General features: G+C 33.5%; 1 long non-coding RNA gene across 1 annotated transcript; it reads left to right on the forward strand.

The window, feature by feature from the left end:
* Positions 1–12,374: 12,374 nt before the first annotated feature.
* On the forward strand, positions 12,375–15,511 carry LOC136274187 (uncharacterized). The gene is made up of 2 exons (XR_010712509.1): positions 12,375–12,957; positions 15,215–15,511. It is a non-coding gene; the product is annotated as an uncharacterized lncRNA (long non-coding RNA).
* The last annotated feature ends 4,169 nt before the right edge of the window (positions 15,512–19,680 follow it).

Below are 19,680 nucleotides of genomic sequence, written 5' to 3' on the forward strand. Positions count from 1 at the left end.
CTATTTATTTAATTTTCTAACTAAAATAATCAACATAAAAGGGTTGTTGGACTGTAGTACAAGTTGAAAAACACTCTTCAATTAAGATTTAGACAAAAACAGTCTTTTATTATTAGGGTCTTCCGTCTTCAGCGGAAGACCCTTCTATTCTTATTGTTATTAGGGTCTTCCGTTAACAAAGGAAGGCCCTCTTTTTTTCTTCGGTTTCTTTTTATTACAGGTTATTAGACCTGTTATTAAGTCAAAAGACCTCTTATTTAATATGAAATAAAATGGGACTGGTCCTTAAAATTAAGGATCCTACAGGTGTATAATCCTTCATCCATCGCTCTTTTAGATCACATCTGCATTTCCTGATATGTTTCGTTGATGAAGATAAAAGGCAAGGTCATTTCCTGTTCTAAAAATCGGACGGAAGACCTCCTCGTTGCTCGCAACGAGATCGTGTCTAGTTAAGGTCTTCCGTTTCCAACGGAAGACCTTATAGTGATTGTTAGGTTTTTTCTTTCTTTCTTATTATTATTATTTTTTTCCCCTTTTTCTCTCGTGAATTTCTAAGAGATGTCTTGATGGATTTTTATAAAATTTTCAGGAATGACAGAAAATGAAAAGATCTAGAGGATTTTAATTAAAAATGTTCTATATTCACTTCCGGTCGTCCGTTTCCTGTCCCGCGACAAAAAAATTGTCACCTCGAGATCTAAGAAACGGTAAAGACTTAAACATTCAAACTTTGTGGGATGATAGACCTATAGCTGTAGATGTGTTTAACCACTTTTGTTTTGTTCGTCATAACTTCCGGTCGTCACCGGAAGCACTAAAAAAAAATATTTTTTTTACGCATCAATTTTTTTGTCCATAGAATAAATATATAAGAATAAATCTATACTTAGGAAATCTCTGCGATGTAATATCAACAACAAATTTCTACTTCCGGTGAGATATCTCAATTATCTCAGGTAGCTTTTTTAAAACACATTTTGTACCCGCGAGATATCAGAAACTATAAGCGATCAAGACACGAAACTTTCATAGATGATAGACATTTGATTGAAGATGTGTTTAACCGGTTTCATTTTGTCTTCCGTCACTTCCGGTCCATACCGGAAGAGTTAAAAAAAATCGAGCTGTCTATCAGTTTAACTGTTTTCCTTTGATATATTTTAGTTAGATAAAAAAAAAATAATGTACAAAAGGCAAGTATACAAGAAATATTGAATACAATTTACATTGAACACTTCCGTTTGCCCGTTTCCTGTCCAGAGACCAAAAACCTGATTTCGACGAGATCTCAAAAACAGTAACGACTTGAACAACCAAACTTTGTGGGATGATAGACCTATGTATGTACATGTGTTAACACTATTTTGTTTTATCCGGCGTAACTTCCGGTCGTCACAGGAAGTACACCCAATTTTGATATTTTTATCATTCACAATAATTTTCATATCCATTTTTTATCAATGTGAGAGAAGCAATGTCTTACAGTTAAATTGATACATCTATATCAAAACGGAAGACCTTTTTGTTGCTTTTGCAACAAGAGTCTAGTTAAGGTCTTCCGTTTCCAACGGAAGACCTTATAGTGATTGTAAGGTTTTTTATTAAGGTCTTCCGTTTCCAACGGAAGACCTTATAGTGATTGTAAGGTTTTTTATTATTATTATTTTTTTTTTTCCTTTTTTTGTCCACAAGATTTCTCGGAGATGGCTGGATAGATATTTTTGAAATTTTCTGGAATGAAAGACAATGATAATATCTCTAGGCGTTTTTTTCATTTTTTCAAAATTTATTTCCGGTCGTGCGTTTCCTGTCCCGCGTTGAAAAAGCTTGTCACCTCGAGATCTCAAATACGGTAAAGTTTTGAACACCCAAACTTTGTGGGATGATAGACCTATAGCTGTAGATGTGCTTAAACTATTTTTTTTTGTTCGTCGTAACTTCCGGTCGTCACCGGAAGCACTTCAAAAATTATTGTTTCTACGCATTAAATTTTTTTTCCATAGAATAAACATAAAACTATAATTCTATACAAAAGTTACCTATGCGATGTTATATCAACAAAAAAATTCTACTTCCGGTGAGATATCTCAATTATCTCAGGTAGCTTTTTAAAAACACAATTTGTACCCGCGAGATCTCGGAAACTATAAGCGATCAAGACACGAAACTTTCATGGATGATAGACATTTGATTGAAGATGTGTTTAACCGGTTTCATTTTGTCTTCCGTCACTTCCGGTCCATACCGGAAGAGTTAAAAAAATCGAGCTGTTTATCAGTTTGACTGTTTTCCTTTGATATTTTTTAGTTAGATAAATGAAAAATAATGTACAAATGGCAAGTATACAAGAAATATTGAATACAATTCAGATTGAACACTTCCGTTTGCCCGTTTCCTGTCCAGAAATCATAAACCTTATTTCGACGAGATCTCAAAAACAGTAACGACTTGAACAACCAAACTTTGTGGGATGATAGACCTATGTATGTACATGTGTTAACACTATTTTGTTTTATCCGGCGTAACTTCCGGTCGTCACAGGAAGTACACCCAATTTTGATTTTTTAAAAATATTTTGGTTATTTAGCATTGAAGTAACATTTAGCTATAGAAATACAAAAAGTCATCTACACATGGTAAAAAAAAGTTCTACTTCCGGTGAGACATCTCATATATCTCAGATAGCCTTCTTTTTTAAAAACAAAGTATAAATAAGATCTCAGAAACTGTGATAGATCAAGACACAAAGCTTATATATATTATATCCATTTTCTTTTTAAAAGATAACTGGATTTTTTGTGCAGATTAATACATGAGGAACGGAAGACCTTTTTGTTGCTATAGCAACAAGAGTCTAGTTATTATTATTTTTTTTTTTCCTTTTTTTGTCCACAAGATTTCTCAGAGATGGCGGGATGGATTTTCTTGAAATTTTCAGGACTGATAGAAAATGATAATATCTCTAGGCGTTTTTTTCATTTTTTCAAAATTCACTTCCTGTCGTCCGTTTCCTGTCCCGCGACAAAAAGCTATGGACAATGAGATCTCAGAAACGATAAGGACTTGAACCTCCAAACTTTGAGGGATGATAGACCTATAGTTGTAGATGTGTTTAAACTATTTTGTTTTGTTCGTCGTAACTTCCGGTCGTCACCGGAAGCACTTCAAAAATAACTATTTTTTCGCATAAAATTCATTTTCGATAAAATAAATATATAAGTATAATTCTATGCATAGGTTATCTATGCGATGTTAACTCAACAAAAAATTTCGACTTCCGGTGAGATATCTCAAATATCTCAGGTAGCTTTTTTGAAACACATTTTGTACAAACGAGATCTCAGAAACTATAAGTGATCAAAGCACAAAACTTTCATGGATGATAGACATTTGATTGAAGATGTGTTTAACCGGTTTCGTTTTGTCTTCCGTCACTTCCGGTCCACACAGGAAGAGTTCAAACAAATCGAGCTGTTTATCAGTTTAACTTATTTCCATTGATATTTGTAGTGTGCTGGATGAGGAATGAAATACAAAGGGCAAGTTTACAAGATATATTAAATACAATTAAGATTGAGCACTTCCGTTTGTCCGTTTCCTGTCCCGCGTTGGAAAAGCTTGTATCAACGAAATCTCAAAAACGGTAAAGACTTGAACATCCAAACTTTGTGGGATGATAGAACCATAACTGTAGATGTGTTCACACTATTTTGTTTTGTTCGTCGTAACTTCCGGTCGTCACCGGAAGCACTTCAAAAATAACTATTTTTTCGCATAAAATTCTTTTTCCATAAAATAAATATATAACTATAAATCTATGCATAGATTGTCTATGCGATGTTAACTCAACAAAAAAATTCTACTTCCGGTGAGATATCTCAAATATCTCAGGTAGCTTTTTTGAAACACATTTTGTACAAACGAGATCTCAGAAACTATCAGCGATCAAAGCACAAAACTTTCATGGATGATAGACATTTGATTGAAGATGTGTTTAACCGGTTTCGTTTTGTCTTCCGTCACTTCCGGTCCACACAGACAGAGTTCAAACAAATCGAGCTGTTTATCAGTTTAACTGTTTTCCATTGATATTTGTAGTGAAGTCGATGAACAATTAAGTAGAAAGGGCAAGTACAAAAAAAATATTAATTACAATTTACATTGAGCACTTCCGTTTGTCCGTTTCCTGTCCCGAGACAAAAAACCTTGATTCCTGGAGATCTCAAAAACGGTAACGACTTGAACGATCAAACTTTGTGGGATGATAGACCTATGTATGTACATATGTTTACACTATTTTGTTTTGTTCGGCGTAGCTTCCGGTCGTCACCGGAAGCACTTCAAAAATAACTATTTTTTCGCATAAAATTCATTTTCGATAAAATAAATATATAACTATAAATCTATGCATAGATTGTCTATGCGATGTTAACTCAACAAAAAAATTCTACTTCCGGTGAGATATCTCAAATATCTCAGGTAGCTTTTTTGAAACACATTTTGTACAAACGAGATCTCAGAAACTATCAGCGATCAAAGCACAAAACTTTCATGGATGATAGACATTTGATTGAAGATGTGTTTAACCGGTTTCGTTTTGTCTTCCGTCACTTCCGGTCCACACAGACAGAGTTCAAACAAATCGAGCTGTTTATCAGTTTAACTGTTTTCCATTGATATTTGTAGTGAAGTCGATGAACAATTAAGTAGAAAGGGCAAGTACAAAAAAAATATTAATTACAATTTACATTGAGCACTTCCGTTTGTCCGTTTCCTGTCCCGAGACAAAAAACCTTGATTCCTGGAGATCTCAAAAACGGTAACGACTTGAACGATCAAACTTTGTGGGATGATAGACCTATGTATGTACATATGTTTACACTATTTTGTTTTGTTCGGCGTAGCTTCCGGTCGTCACCGGAAGCACTTCAAAAATTTTGTTTTATTCATTTTACATAAAATGAAAATATCAGTATACAATTTTACATATGTCATCTATATAATTTTAAATTGGCAAATAAATTTTACTTCCGGTGAGATATCTCAAATATCTCTATGTAGCTTTTCTTTTTACAAATTTGATGTCCGCAATATTTTCGTCATTGTAAGTGATTGAGACACGAATCTTTCATAGATTGTTTGATAGAATTTTGATTGGGGATGTGTTTAACGGGTTTAATTTTGTCAACTGTCACTTCCGGTTCTTACCGGAAGGGTTCAAACAAATCCTGTATTTAACAAGTTTAGCTGACTTTTTTGGAATTTCATCTAGCCTGATAAACAGTGATGTACATTAAGCAAATGTACGAGAAATACCAGCTTTTGTTTTTATTAATCACTTTCGTTCGTCCGTTTCGGTCCCGAGACAAAAAATATTGTTTCAAAGAGATCTTAGATTTGGCAGAGTCGTGAACAACCAAACTTTGAGGCAAGATTGACTTATGATTGTACAAATGGTTAACATTTTTGTTTAGATCGGCGTTACTTCTGGTCGTCACAGAAAGTACTTAAAAAATTGATTTCTTTTTCATTCTCGTTGTTTTACATGTAAGTAACGTCTGGATATATCATTCACAATAATTATCATATCAACTTTTTTTGCATGTAAGAGAAGCAATGTCTTACAGTTAAATTGATACATGTATATCAAAACGGAAGACCTTTTTGTTGCTTTTGCAACAAGTGTCTAGTTAAGGTCTTCCGTTTCCAACGGAAGACCTTATAGTGATTGTAAGGTTTTTTTAAGGTCTTCCGTTACAACGGAAGACCTTCTAGTGATTGTAAGGTTTTTTATTAAGGTCTTCCGTTTCCAACGGAAGACCTTATAGTGATTGTAATGTTTCTTATTATTATTTTTTTTTTTTCCTTTTTTTGTCCACAAGATTTCTCAGAGATGGCTGGATGGATTTTCTTGAAATTTTCAGGACTGATAGAAAATGATAATATCTCTAGGCGTTTTTTTCATTTTTTCAAAATTCACTTCCTGTCGTCCGTTTCCTGTCCCGCGGAAAAAAGCTATGGACAATGAGATCTCAGAAACGATAAGGACTTGAACCTCCAAACTTTGAGGGATGATAGACCTATAGTTGTAGATGTGTTTAAACTATTTTGTTTTGTTCGTCGTAACTTCCGGTCGTCACCGGAAGCACTTCAAAAATAACTACTTTTTCGCATAAAATTCCTTTTCCATAAAATAAATATATAAGTATAAATATATGCATAAGTTATCTATCCGATGTTAACTCAACAAAAAAATTCTACTTCCGGTGAGATATCTCAAATATCTCAGGTAGCTTTTTTGAAACACATTTTGTACAAACGAGATCTCAGAAACTATAAGTGATCAAACCCCAAAACTTTCATAGATGATAGACATTTGATTGAAGATGTGTTTAACCGGTTTCGTTTTGTCTTCCGTCACTTCCGGTCCACACAGGAAGAGTTCAAACAAATCAAACTGTTTATCAGTTTAACTTTTTACCATTGATATTTGTAGTGAAGTCGATGAACAATTAAGTAGAAAGGGCAAGTACAAAAAAAATATTAATTACAATTTACATTGAGCACTTCCGTTTGTCCGTTTCCTGTCCCGAGACAAAAAACCTTGATTCCTGGAGATCTCAAAAACGGTAACGACTTGAACGATCAAACTTTGTGGGATGATAGACCTATGTATGTACATATGTTTACACTATTTTGTTTTGTTCGGCGTAGCTTCCGGTCGTCACCGGAAGCACTTCAAAAATTTTGTTTTATTCATTTTACATAAAATGAAAATATCAGTATACAATTTTACATATGTCATCTATATAATTTTAAATTGGCAAATAAATTTTACTTCCGGTGAGATATCTCAAATATCTCTATGTAGCTTTTCTTTTTACAAATTTGATGTCCGCAATATTTTCGTCATTGTAAGTGATTGAGACACGAATCTTTCATAGATTGTTTGATAGAATTTTGATTGGGGATGTGTTTAACGGGTTTAATTTTGTCAACTGTCACTTCCGGTTCTTACCGGAAGGGTTCAAACAAATCCTGTATTTAACAAGTTTAGCTGACTTTTTTGGAATTTCATCTAGCCTGATAAACAGTGATGTACATTAAGCAAATGTACGAGAAATACCAGCTTTTGTTTTTATTAATCACTTTCGTTCGTCCGTTTCGGTCCCGAGACAAAAAATATTGTTTCAAAGAGATCTTAGATTTGGCAGAGTCGTGAACAACCAAACTTTGAGGCAAGATTGACTTATGATTGTACAAATGGTTAACATTTTTGTTTAGATCGGCGTTACTTCTGGTCGTCACAGAAAGTACTTAAAAAATTGATTTCTTTTTCATTCTCGTTGTTTTACATGTAAGTAACGTCTGGATATATCATTCACAATAATTATCATATCAACTTTTTTTGCATGTAAGAGAAGCAATGTCTTACAGTTAAATTGATACATGTATATCAAAACGGAAGACCTTTTTGTTGCTTTTGCAACAAGTGTCTAGTTAAGGTCTTCCGTTTCCAACGGAAGACCTTATAGTGATTGTAAGGTTTTTTTAAGGTCTTCCGTTACAACGGAAGACCTTCTAGTGATTGTAATGTTTTTTATTAAGGTCTTCCGTTTCCAACGGAAGACCTTATAGTGATTGTAATGTTTCTTATTATTATTTTTTTTTTTCCTTTTTTTGTCCACAAGATTTCTCAGAGATGGCTGGATGGATTTTCTTGAAATTTTCAGGACTGATAGAAAATGATAATATCTCTAGGCGTTTTTTTCATTTTTTCAAAATTCACTTCCTGTCGTCCGTTTCCTGTCCCGCGGAAAAAAGCTATGGACAATGAGATCTCAGAAACGATAAGGACTTGAACCTCCAAACTTTGAGGGATGATAGACCTATAGTTGTAGATGTGTTTAAACTATTTTGTTTTGTTCGTCGTAACTTCCGGTCGTCACCGGAAGCACTTCAAAAATAACTACTTTTTCGCATAAAATTCCTTTTCCATAAAATAAATATATAAGTATAAATATATGCATAAGTTATCTATCCGATGTTAACTCAACAAAAAAATTCTACTTCCGGTGAGATATCTCAAATATCTCAGGTAGCTTTTTTGAAACACATTTTGTACAAACGAGATCTCAGAAACTATAAGTGATCAAACCCCAAAACTTTCATAGATGATAGACATTTGATTGAAGATGTGTTTAACCGGTTTCGTTTTGTCTTCCGTCACTTCCGGTCCACACAGGAAGAGTTCAAACAAATCAAACTGTTTATCAGTTTAACTTTTTACCATTGATATTTGTAGTGAAGTCGATGAACAATTAAGTAGAAAGGGCAAGTACAAAAAAAATATTAATTACAATTTACATTGAGCACTTCCGTTTGTCCGTTTCCTGTCCCGAGACAAAAAACCTTGATTCCTGGAGATCTCAAAAACGGTAACGACTTGAACGATCAAACTTTGTGGGATGATAGACCTATGTATGTACATATGTTTACACTATTTTGTTTTGTTCGGCGTAGCTTCCGGTCGTCACCGGAAGCACTTCAAAAATTTTGTTTTATTCATTTTACATAAAATGAAAATATCAGTATACAATTTTACATATGTCATCTATATAATTTTAAATTGGCAAATAAATTTTACTTCCGGTGAGATATCTCAAATATCTCTATGTAGCTTTTCTTTTTACAAATTTGATGTCCGCAATATTTTCGTCATTGTAAGTGATTGAGACACGAATCTTTCATAGATTGTTTGATAGAATTTTGATTGGGGATGTGTTTAACGGGTTTAATTTTGTCAACTGTCACTTCCGGTTCTTACCGGAAGGGTTCAAACAAATCCTGTATTTAACAAGTTTAGCTGACTTTTTTGGAATTTCATCTAGCCTGATAAACAGTGATGTACATTAAGCAAATGTACGAGAAATACCAGCTTTTGTTTTTATTAATCACTTTCGTTCGTCCGTTTCGGTCCCGAGACAAAAAATATTGTTTCAAAGAGATCTTAGATTTGGCAGAGTCGTGAACAACCAAACTTTGAGGCAAGATTGACTTATGATTGTACAAATGGTTAACATTTTTGTTTAGATCGGCGTTACTTCTGGTCGTCACAGAAAGTACTTAAAAAATTGATTTCTTTTTCATTCTCGTTGTTTTACATGTAAGTAACGTCTGGATATATCATTCACAATAATTATCATATCAACTTTTTTTGCATGTAAGAGAAGCAATGTCTTACAGTTAAATTGATACATGTATATCAAAACGGAAGACCTTTTTGTTGCTTTTGCAACAAGTGTCTAGTTAAGGTCTTCCGTTTCCAACGGAAGACCTTATAGTGATTGTAAGGTTTTTTTAAGGTCTTCCGTTACAACGGAAGACCTTCTAGTGATTGTAATGTTTTTTATTAAGGTCTTCCGTTTCCAACGGAAGACCTTATAGTGATTGTAATGTTTCTTATTATTATTTTTTTTTTTCCTTTTTTTGTCCACAAGATTTCTCAGAGATGGCTGGATGGATTTTCTTGAAATTTTCAGGACTGATAGAAAATGATAATATCTCTAGGCGTTTTTTTCATTTTTTCAAAATTCACTTCCTGTCGTCCGTTTCCTGTCCCGCGGAAAAAAGCTATGGACAATGAGATCTCAGACACGATAAGGACTTGAACCTCCAAACTTTGAGGGATGATAGACCTATAGTTGTAGATGTGTTTAAACTATTTTGTTTTGTTCGTCGTAACTTCCGGTCGTCACCGGAAGCACTTCAAAAATAACTACTTTTTCGCATAAAATTCCTTTTCCATAAAATAAATATATAAGTATAAATATATGCATAAGTTATCTATCCGATGTTAACTCAACAAAAAAATTCTACTTCCGGTGAGATATCTCAAATATCTCAGGTAGCTTTTTTGAAACACATTTTGTACAAACGAGATCTCAGAAACTATAAGTGATCAAACCCCAAAACTTTCATAGATGATAGACATTTGATTGAAGATGTGTTTAACCGGTTTCGTTTTGTCTTCCGTCACTTCCGGTCCACACAGGAAGAGTTCAAACAAATCAAACTGTTTATCAGTTTAACTTTTTACCATTGACATTTGTAGTGTGCTGGATGAGAAATGAAGTACAACGGGCAAGTATACAAGAAATATTGAATACAATTTAGATTGAGCACTTCCGTTTGTCCGTTTCCTGTCCCGCGTTGAAAAAGCTTGTATCAACGAGATCTCAGAAACGGTAAAGACTTGAACATCTAAACTTTGAGGGATGATAAACGTATAGCTGTAGATGTGTTCACATTATTTTGTTTTGTTCGTCGTAACTTCCGGTCGTTACCGGAAGCACTTCAAAAATAACTACTTTTTCGCATAAAATTCCTTTTCCATAAAATAAATATATAAGTATAAATCTATGCATAGGTTGTCTATGCGATGTTAACTCAGCAAAAAAATTCTACTTCCGGTGAGATATCTCAAATATCTCAGGTAGCTTTTTTGAAACACATTTTGTACAAACGAGATCTCAGAAACTATAAGTGATCAAAGCACAAAACTTTCATGGATGATAGACATTTGATCGAAGATGTGTTTAGCCGGTTTCGTTTTGTCTTCCGTCACTTCCGGTCCACACAGGAAGAGTTCAAACAAATAAAGCTGTTTATCAGCTTAACTGTTTTCCTTTGATATTTGTAGTGTAGTCGATGAAAAATTAAGTAGAAAGGGCAAGTACAAAAAAAATAATAATTACAATTTACATTGAGCACTTCCGTTTGTCCGTTTCCTGTCCCGAGACAAAAAACCTTGATTCCTGGAGATCTCAAAAACAGTAACGACTTGAACGATCAAACTTTGTGGGATGATAGACCTATGTATGTACATGTGTATACACTATTTTGTTTTGTTCGGCGTAACTTCCGGTCGTCACCGGAAGCACTTCAAAAATTTGTTTTATTCATTTTACATAAAATGAAAATATCAGTATACAATCTTACATATGTCATCTATATAATGTTAAATTGGCAAATAAATTTTACTTCCGGTGAGATATCTCAAATATCTCTATGTAGCTTTCCTTTTTACAAATTTGATGTCCGCGAGATTTTCGTCATTGTAAGTGATTGAGACACGAATCTTTCATGATTGATAGAATTTTGATTTGGGATGTGTTTAACGGGTTTAATTTTGTCAACTGTCACTTCCGGTTATTACCGGAAGGGTTCAAACAAATCCTGTTTTTAACAAGTTTGACTGACTTTCTTGGAATTTCATCTAGCCTGATAAACAGTGATGTACATTAAGCAAATGTACGAGAAATACCAGCTTTTGTTTTTAATTAATCACTTTCATTCGTCCGTTTCGGTCCCGAGACAAAAAATATTGTTTCAAAGAGATCTTAGATTTGGCAGAGACGTGAACAACCAAACTTTGAGGAAAGATTGACATATGATTCTTCAAATGGTTAACATTTTTGTTTAGATCGACGTTGCTTCCGGTCGTCACAGAAAGTACTTCAAAAATTGATTTCTTTTTCATTCTCGTTGTTTTACATGTAAGTAACGTCTGGATATATCATTCACAATAATTATCGTATCCACTTCTTTTTCTATGTCAGAGAAGCAATGTCTTACAGTTAAATTGATACATGTATATCAAAACGGAAGACCTTTTTGTTGCTTTTGCAACAAGTGTCTAGTTATTATTATTAAGGTCTTCCGTTTCCAACGGAAGACCTTATTGTTATTCTTCGGTTTCTTTTTCCCTATTATTAATTTTTTTTTAATTATTTTTTTCCCGCAAATTTTGTGCACGAGATTTCTCGAAGATTTTTTGTCTGATTGCTATGAAACTTTCAGGGTATGTAGATGATATTAATATCTCTAGACGTTTTTTTCAAATTTTTAAAATTCACTTCCGGTTATGAGTTATTGCCCTTTAATTGAAAATTGGGGGGTCTTTTGTCCAGAGTTGATCTCGGGAACTACAGATGATAGATGCATGAAATTTGGCGAAATTGTCAATAACATTTTATAATTTTGCTGGCATGAAAATTTTGGTAATTTCTTTGTTAGTTTTTGAGCTATTTGTCGCCAAAGTTTAAGATTTTTTCGGGGCTGAAATTTTGTTGCTTTTTGTATTATAACCTTTAAACTAAAAATATTTTGTTAATACATATAGAACAAAAGTTGTTTAGAATAACGAGAGCTTTTATCTAAAATTAAGAAAAAAGGGCTGGCCCCTATAATTAGGGGTCAGCAGCTCATACACGTATTTTTCTGATAGCAAAAATCGTTATCATTTTATGAAAAAAAATTAATTTAGTTATTGTTAATATATAAAATAATGTCATTTGGTATCAAATTAAACAAGTTCTGTCCTATATTTTTTTTCAAATTTCATAAAACAAATATGTGAGAATCGTACATGAACGAGTTAATATGTCTACATAGACACACAAGCGAAGAAATGCCACATTAAGGCCCAGGCATTTACTGCATTACGTTGTGTTGCGTCTTAGATAAATTGTTGTGATTCAATTTCATTTTTTTCATCTATATCATTTATGAATTCAATGAACACACATTATTTAAACGTTCTATGTGCAACTATTTGTCGGGGCGCCCCTGTTTGTGACCCCCGCGCGCGCTCGCCGAATGTAAACAGTAACGAACGGCATTGTAGAAAAGAGAGAGCCGTAATGCAGAAGAGAAGTTGTGTATTCTTTCGGTGTACACATGCATTTTCAATTTGCTGTGAAACATATGAACATGCACAGGGAACAATACTACATATTTGTATAAGGAGGATATTTTTCTCGTGTGAATCGTTTACGAGGAAATTCTGACAGCCACACTTCTGTCGACGATCAGCCGTTGATAAGCTACGAGTAATAAAGGAGAAAAGATGGACATTAAAGTGTGTGATTTATGTGGATGTTACTGAAGAAGGTGAGGCTTTTACTCCTTTTAAAGTTTCTTGTTAACTGGTTAAAATTTAGTATATAGTATAGATGTACATGTAAGTACGTGCACACTGTTAGATGTTTTTGTTATGGTGTGGGTGTTTGTTTACTAACGTATAATTTTTACATGTTTCATGGGTGTTTAGACTCGCTCGAGGTTCATGGGGGACTGGAAAGGGTAACTGAATTTATCTATTTAAAAAAATAACAGATTGTGAATTTTCAACTCAAAATTCAAAGCAGGGTCTAATTAGAAACATATCATATATTCTTGTGCAGAGGACTCCAAATGTAGTCATGAATACCCTGTAGACATAACTTCAAGTAAATAAAATTGTATACTTCAGACTTCAGAGTTAAAACATGACTTTAATATCTTTATGATGCCGATCATTGTATCATAAAAGAGGTATAGCAGACCAACGGGTACCCGGTACATGTACTTGTACATGTAGGTTACAAGTAAGAACTATGCCTACCATTCTACCAGTTCACATAATTTTTCTTGTTTAGCAGTTATGATGTGTACTTAAATTGTCCTTGTTAATGTTTTAAATGTAATTTTTTATTCTCTTTTTTTAATCTGACTACTGGCAGTACTGGCGTGCGAGCAGTTCTCGCCGAGGACCATTTCTCGCTGGTGCACTGTTACATCATATTTTCGTATATAATTTTATGTGTTGATAAAATGACGTAACAATGCACTGGTGAGAAATGGTACTCGGCGAGAACTGATCGCACGCCAATATTGATTAATTACAGACAAAAACTGAAGGTTGCGATTGTTATTTTTAATTGAACAACATTGTTTAAAATAATTCTTTATATATGTGACGATCAGACCGGTTTGAATACCAGTGCCAGATAGCTCAGTTGGTAGAGCACCTGACTAGAGATTCAGGGGGCCCAGGTTCAAATCCCTTCATTATTTCTCCCATCCTGTTACAATATTGGTGTTGTGACCAACCCCTGGAACTAACAGGTTAACTAGATCCTGCCAGGGATGATCTTCGAGGGTGAAGATCATTTAAGGGGGAGGAATGTGACGGTCAGACTGGTTTGAATACCGGTGCCAAATACATGTAGCTCAGTTGGTAGAGCACTTGACTAGAGATTCAGAGGGCCAGGTTCGAATCCCACTTTGTTCCGTCGTTATTTCTCCCATCTTTTACATATACATGTATATCAGATATATGACAGATGATTAAGGTCATCACATGTTTTGCAAGATGCAATAAGTGTTAAAAACCTTTACTTTACAACAGAATACATTTAAGTGAATATTTATGTTTCTTGTTATTATTTGGTGTGGTTTTCTTGACAGTGTCGCCTAAACAATTTACCCGCTCCTAAAACACAAACTTTCTTTTTGTGGATTCAGCTTACCGCTGATTGGCTGCTGTTGCAGCAGACAAATAAGATATGCACGCACAAAACACAATGAACTTATCAGAGAATGAGTTGAGTTTATTTAAACTGTTGGAATTTGGGTATTTTTTTTTAAAATGTATACTTGTGACAAAACATATATGTGGTACATACAGCTGTAGCTTTATGAAGAAAATTTTGGTTAGACCATATATACCTATCATGCAAGTAAATGATATTTACAAAAAACTTGCAATTTATGGCGCACGAAATATACGCTAGTTTTATAAAGATTGACATACATGTAATGTACCACATTCTTTGAAAAATAATCTATTAAAAATTCTTCATTAAGTTTACTCATACATGTTTTATGCTTATTACACGTAGTATTGTTTTTAAAACATGTAATTTATAAGAAAATAAACAAAAACCCTCGCTAAATTTATTTGCAAACAAAAAATACACAGTAGAATTGATAAAAAATGGTATACCAGAAGCTAATACCAGTACATGTACTTTGACGCTGTTCGGTGGGTAATATTCGTTTGTAATTTACGAATTGAAATATTGACTGTTGCACTACAAGTATGGTAATAAACTCTCTCTCTCTCTCTCTCTCAAACTCTCTCTCTTTCTCAATTTGATAAGTGTTTATACCTATGAAAATTTTTTAATATTATATTATGACTTGATATGCAAATTTTTGATCTTGTACTGCCTAAATGTTATGTCATGTATTGGGATATGTCATACTTATTACACTGCATGGTCAGTGTATTTTTTACAGAAATACTATGCATATGTTAATGTAAACACAGCTATTACTAGTACATGTATGTAAACACAGCTAATTATTTTTTTATTTATTTCAGCTCAAAACAGACTCTTGTTACCACATGGCTTTTACCGGTACCTGTTGATTCTTGTGGGTCAGCTCCTGAGATTAACCTGTCACCTCTATCCACATGCATATTCCTTGTGTTCTACAGACTATTTACTGGTAATTCAAATTAAATCCGATAATGCATGAACAATAATGGAACTTGAAGAAAGCATCATGCCATGTTGTGGTTTGTGTTTGATAAGAAATTATGAAAACAAAATTAAGGCTGTTTAAAGAAATTCATAATTGCTGTGAAAATTTGTTTTTCAATAAAAGTATACAATTATGTTTCCTTTATTTTTTATTTCATAAAGATATTTAGATGTGTTTACATAATTGAAACCCCCCCCCCCCCTCTATTTAATTGTCTGCATTAAGATTACATGTAGGATATGTAAATGTACATTTGACTTTGAAATAACATCTGCTATGATAATTACTTTTGAAATGAACAAGAAACAACCTATTTCTACCTTTCTAAGGTATATATGCATAAAAAAGTAGAAAAACATGTCAAATTTGAACATTTTTCATTGAAATCAACTCTGTCTCCAGCTACCTGGGTGTGTTTGAATTTAATTCTAATTTAAGGCAGATGTCTAACTTGTAGGTTGTAACTTACTGTTTTAGCATGGGTAGAAGAAGACTAGAAATCAGAATAGATTAGATATTCACTAAATATGATTGTTAGCTTACTTTTTTCATGAAAACAAGAAATCACAAGCAGGACAGCTGTCTATTTGTTAATTAAAATGGTACAAATCATACAATAAACAAATAAAGATCACATTTTAGAATCATTGATGATTGTTTTCAAATATGTGTGAGAAATGACTCAAGGAAATTGCCACATGTTTCATAAAATTAGGTAAAACATTTCAAACCATGACTTTTTATGAAAATCAAAAGATTGGGGGGTGGGGGGTATACATGTAAGGGTATTTCTAAGTGATGTGAAGCTTTTATCATGATTATATCATGTAGGCATATGTTGTATTGAATAAGGTTTCTTTTTAAAGGTGGTTGAACAAAAGTTGACCTCTAAAAGGTCAGATAAAGATGTTTTACTATGGAGAACCCTGTAAATCTGTGTTTACTAAAGGAAATTGGAAATGGTGGGTTCACTTAAATGGCCATATTTTTATTAAACCTCAATGGAATTGGCAATGTGTGGTATTCTTTTTCTCAGAATTGCATTAGCTTTCTTATTCTAAGACAAACTGTCTTTTCATAAAAATGTTAGTGTACTAAGTTAAAGATACAAGGAACAGTTTCGGATAAAGTACCGTCAATATCTTTGTAAAATTGAGAGTGACTGTACTTGAAGGTTTATCATTGTTGCGTAGATTCATGAAATGAATTTTAATGATTATCAATAGTTAGAGTGATGTCTCTTGTTGGAATTGGTAAGCAATATTAAGGCCCCTAATTTTAAGTACATGAGAAGCAGAAATAAATTGTGAAACTTGCGGCTATGACAGATATGTTGACTTTACAGTGAAATTGAAGGTTACAAACGGGAGGTTATATAACATGAAATGTAGGTGGATGGGATATTATATGCCTATTTAGTATTTACTGGGTATGAGGACAATAGCAAGTTTATTGTCCCCCAAGACAGCAAATATTTAATGAGGCAAAGCCAAGGGAAATAGTAGCTGTTGAATGGGACAATAAACTTGCTATTGTCCGAATAGTCAGTTAATTGGTATTTCATTATACAGAAGAAAACTTTATTTGTCAGCGATGCAGAATTTCTTGATGATAAACAAAAACAAAATCAAACTTTGTATTTAATGCGGCGATCTTATTAGGTCAGAGGTGTTCCGAGTTTAAGGTGATATGGGACACTTCCATGTTGTGACGTATTGTTTATCGAAATAAACAATAAAATAAAGTGTAATTATATAAGTACATGTAGTTTCTTCTCAAAAATGGTCACCTAACTCCTTAGCACAGTGGGTTAGAGGGTTTACTAGGAACCTGTAAGTCATGAGTTCGAATCCCGCTGGGGTTTTTACAATTTTTACCTTTTCAAATATTTTTAAAAGCTATTTTTTGGTTAAATATTGTAAAATTTGAAAATTCTAAACCGGTGAAAAGTTTTCAATTATATAGTACTTTAATCCACATTAATATCGACAGATGTCCCATACCACCTTAAAAAGGAGGGAAATCAAATTCTGCTAATGAATGGTTTTGATGACTATTCACCATGGGCAGATAGCATGGATACTATTTTAGATAAAAAGGCATGTTTATGCGGGCGCCTTCTAGTGATCAATTTGTCGGTCTGTCCATCCGAGATGGCTTGACAAGAGCATAGCTTCTCTCCCCTTGGCCCAATCTGGCTCATACCTCATCCACAGGGTTCCTTTGGTTGAAGGATGTGCAGTGACCTTGAACCATGTTTTTAGGTATAAGGTTAAGGTCATAGCAGAATTATATATATAAAATCCTTGTCTGGGGCATATCTTTTTTCCCTTTGGTCCAATCTGGCTAATACTCACAGAGTGTCTCTATGGTTAAACGATGTGCAGTGACCTTGCATGAAATTTCTAGGTAACGGGTGAAGATCATATCGGATCATGCAAAAATCCTTTTTTGAGAGCATATATAATTTCTACTAACCCCTATTTGGCTCAGACTTCACATAAGCAGAGCTTTTGAGTAAAGGGTGAAAGGGTGTGTAGTGACCTTGAACCTATTTTCAGTGAAAAGAAACTGTGAAGGTCATATCAGAATTATATTTTTAAAAATCCTTGTCCGGAGTATATCTTCTCTCCCTTTGCTCCATTCAGCCTCATACTTTACCCACATGATGCCTTTGTTCAAAATATATGCAATGACCTCGAATGATATTTGTAGATGAAGAGTCAAGGTCATATCAGATCACACAAAAATCCATATTTTAAGAGCATAGATATACTCTCCTTTTAGCCCCTATTTGGCTAATATTTTACCTTTACAGAGTTTATTGGTTAATGGCGTGCAGTGACCTTGAACCAAGTCTGTCAATGTGAAGGTCATAGCAGATCTTTTTAAAATTAGTTTTAAATAGTAGATTATTTTCCAAATATGCTTAATCTTGGTCAGATTGAACAAAAATGCATGTATGTTAGGGGGAATGAAATTGAATTAAAAGTTCTATGCCAGCTGGAAAAATTTCAAGTTATAGGTCAAGGTCAAAGCAGAATTCTTTGAAATAACATAAGCGGGGCCCTTTGAAATGTTGTCTGGTTCATAGTAATTTTACATAGAAAATATTCACAGAAGTACAGTAAAGTAAACTTTACATCGATAAGTTTCTGACAATTAATGACGCAACGAGCACACAGTACGAAAGGTCAACCTTTTGAAAAGCAGTGAAGAGGAAAAGTTGCTCAGAATTATGTTTTAAACAAAATTGATTTTTTACATAAATTTTAATTTTGCATTCTGGGTTAAGAAAAAAGATGTTAGTTCAAGGTAAAGTAAACTTGTACCTAAAATGAAGTCAAATTTGTTAAGTCGTACTTAAACACATTGGGTTTTTTTGTTAAGTCGTTCTTGAAATGGTTAAGGGTTTTTGGTTAAGTCGTACTTAAAAACATTCGGATCATGTTAAGTTGTACCAAGAATCATTCGATTTTTTTTATCTTTTTGTACTTAGGTTTCTTTGTTACTAGATTAAGAACTCTGCTTCTTAGACGTACTTCTAGCGTTGCTTTCGACATTAGCGGAAAACCCACTCGTTGCTTTGCAACGAGCTTTGCTCTAGTTATTTTTTTTTTTTCTTACGCTTTTTTGTACAAGCGATTTTTTGAAAACGACTTGACCGATTTTCGTGAAAATTCCAGATCTTGTAGATATTGATAAAAACCTTATATATAATTTTTTATTTTAATGACGTCATTTCCGTTCGGGAGATATTGACGTTTTAGTGATTTTTAGAGGGTCATTTTGTCCTGCTATCTCCTCCTAAACGAAAAAAGATATTGAATTTAAATTTTCAGGGATTGTAGACAAAAGATTGTAGATGTGTTTAAAGGCATTTGTGGTTGTCTGGCTTCAAAGGCGTCGAAGCTCGCCTGGACCCGAAAATCGTGTTTAAAAAAACGACGTAATTTTTAATGGTTTTCGTTCTTTATCTCCTTTCCTGAAAATATTTTACCATTACATATAGAGCAAATAAAATTTATATTTACAGGATCTTCCGTTTGATAACAAGAAAAAGGGGCTGGTCCCTTAAATAAGGGGCCAAAAGGGCTCTAAAGTCTTTCTCCCATAGCACTTTACTGAGAAATATTTTGTAATATGTTTAAGAAGCAAAAATGTTCATCTTTTACTAATAAAACTATACATTAAATTTTTTTATTATGCGTTACGTAATTAGGGGTTTTAAGGGGCCAAAAATCCAAAACTTCGATCGAATATATCTCAAAAAGGACAAATATTTTGAAAAGCAATATAGAA

This window comes from Magallana gigas, chromosome 1 (assembly GCF_963853765.1).
Source record: "Magallana gigas chromosome 1, xbMagGiga1.1, whole genome shotgun sequence".
In the NCBI taxonomy this organism is placed as follows: Eukaryota; Metazoa; Mollusca; class Bivalvia; order Ostreida; family Ostreidae; genus Magallana; species Magallana gigas.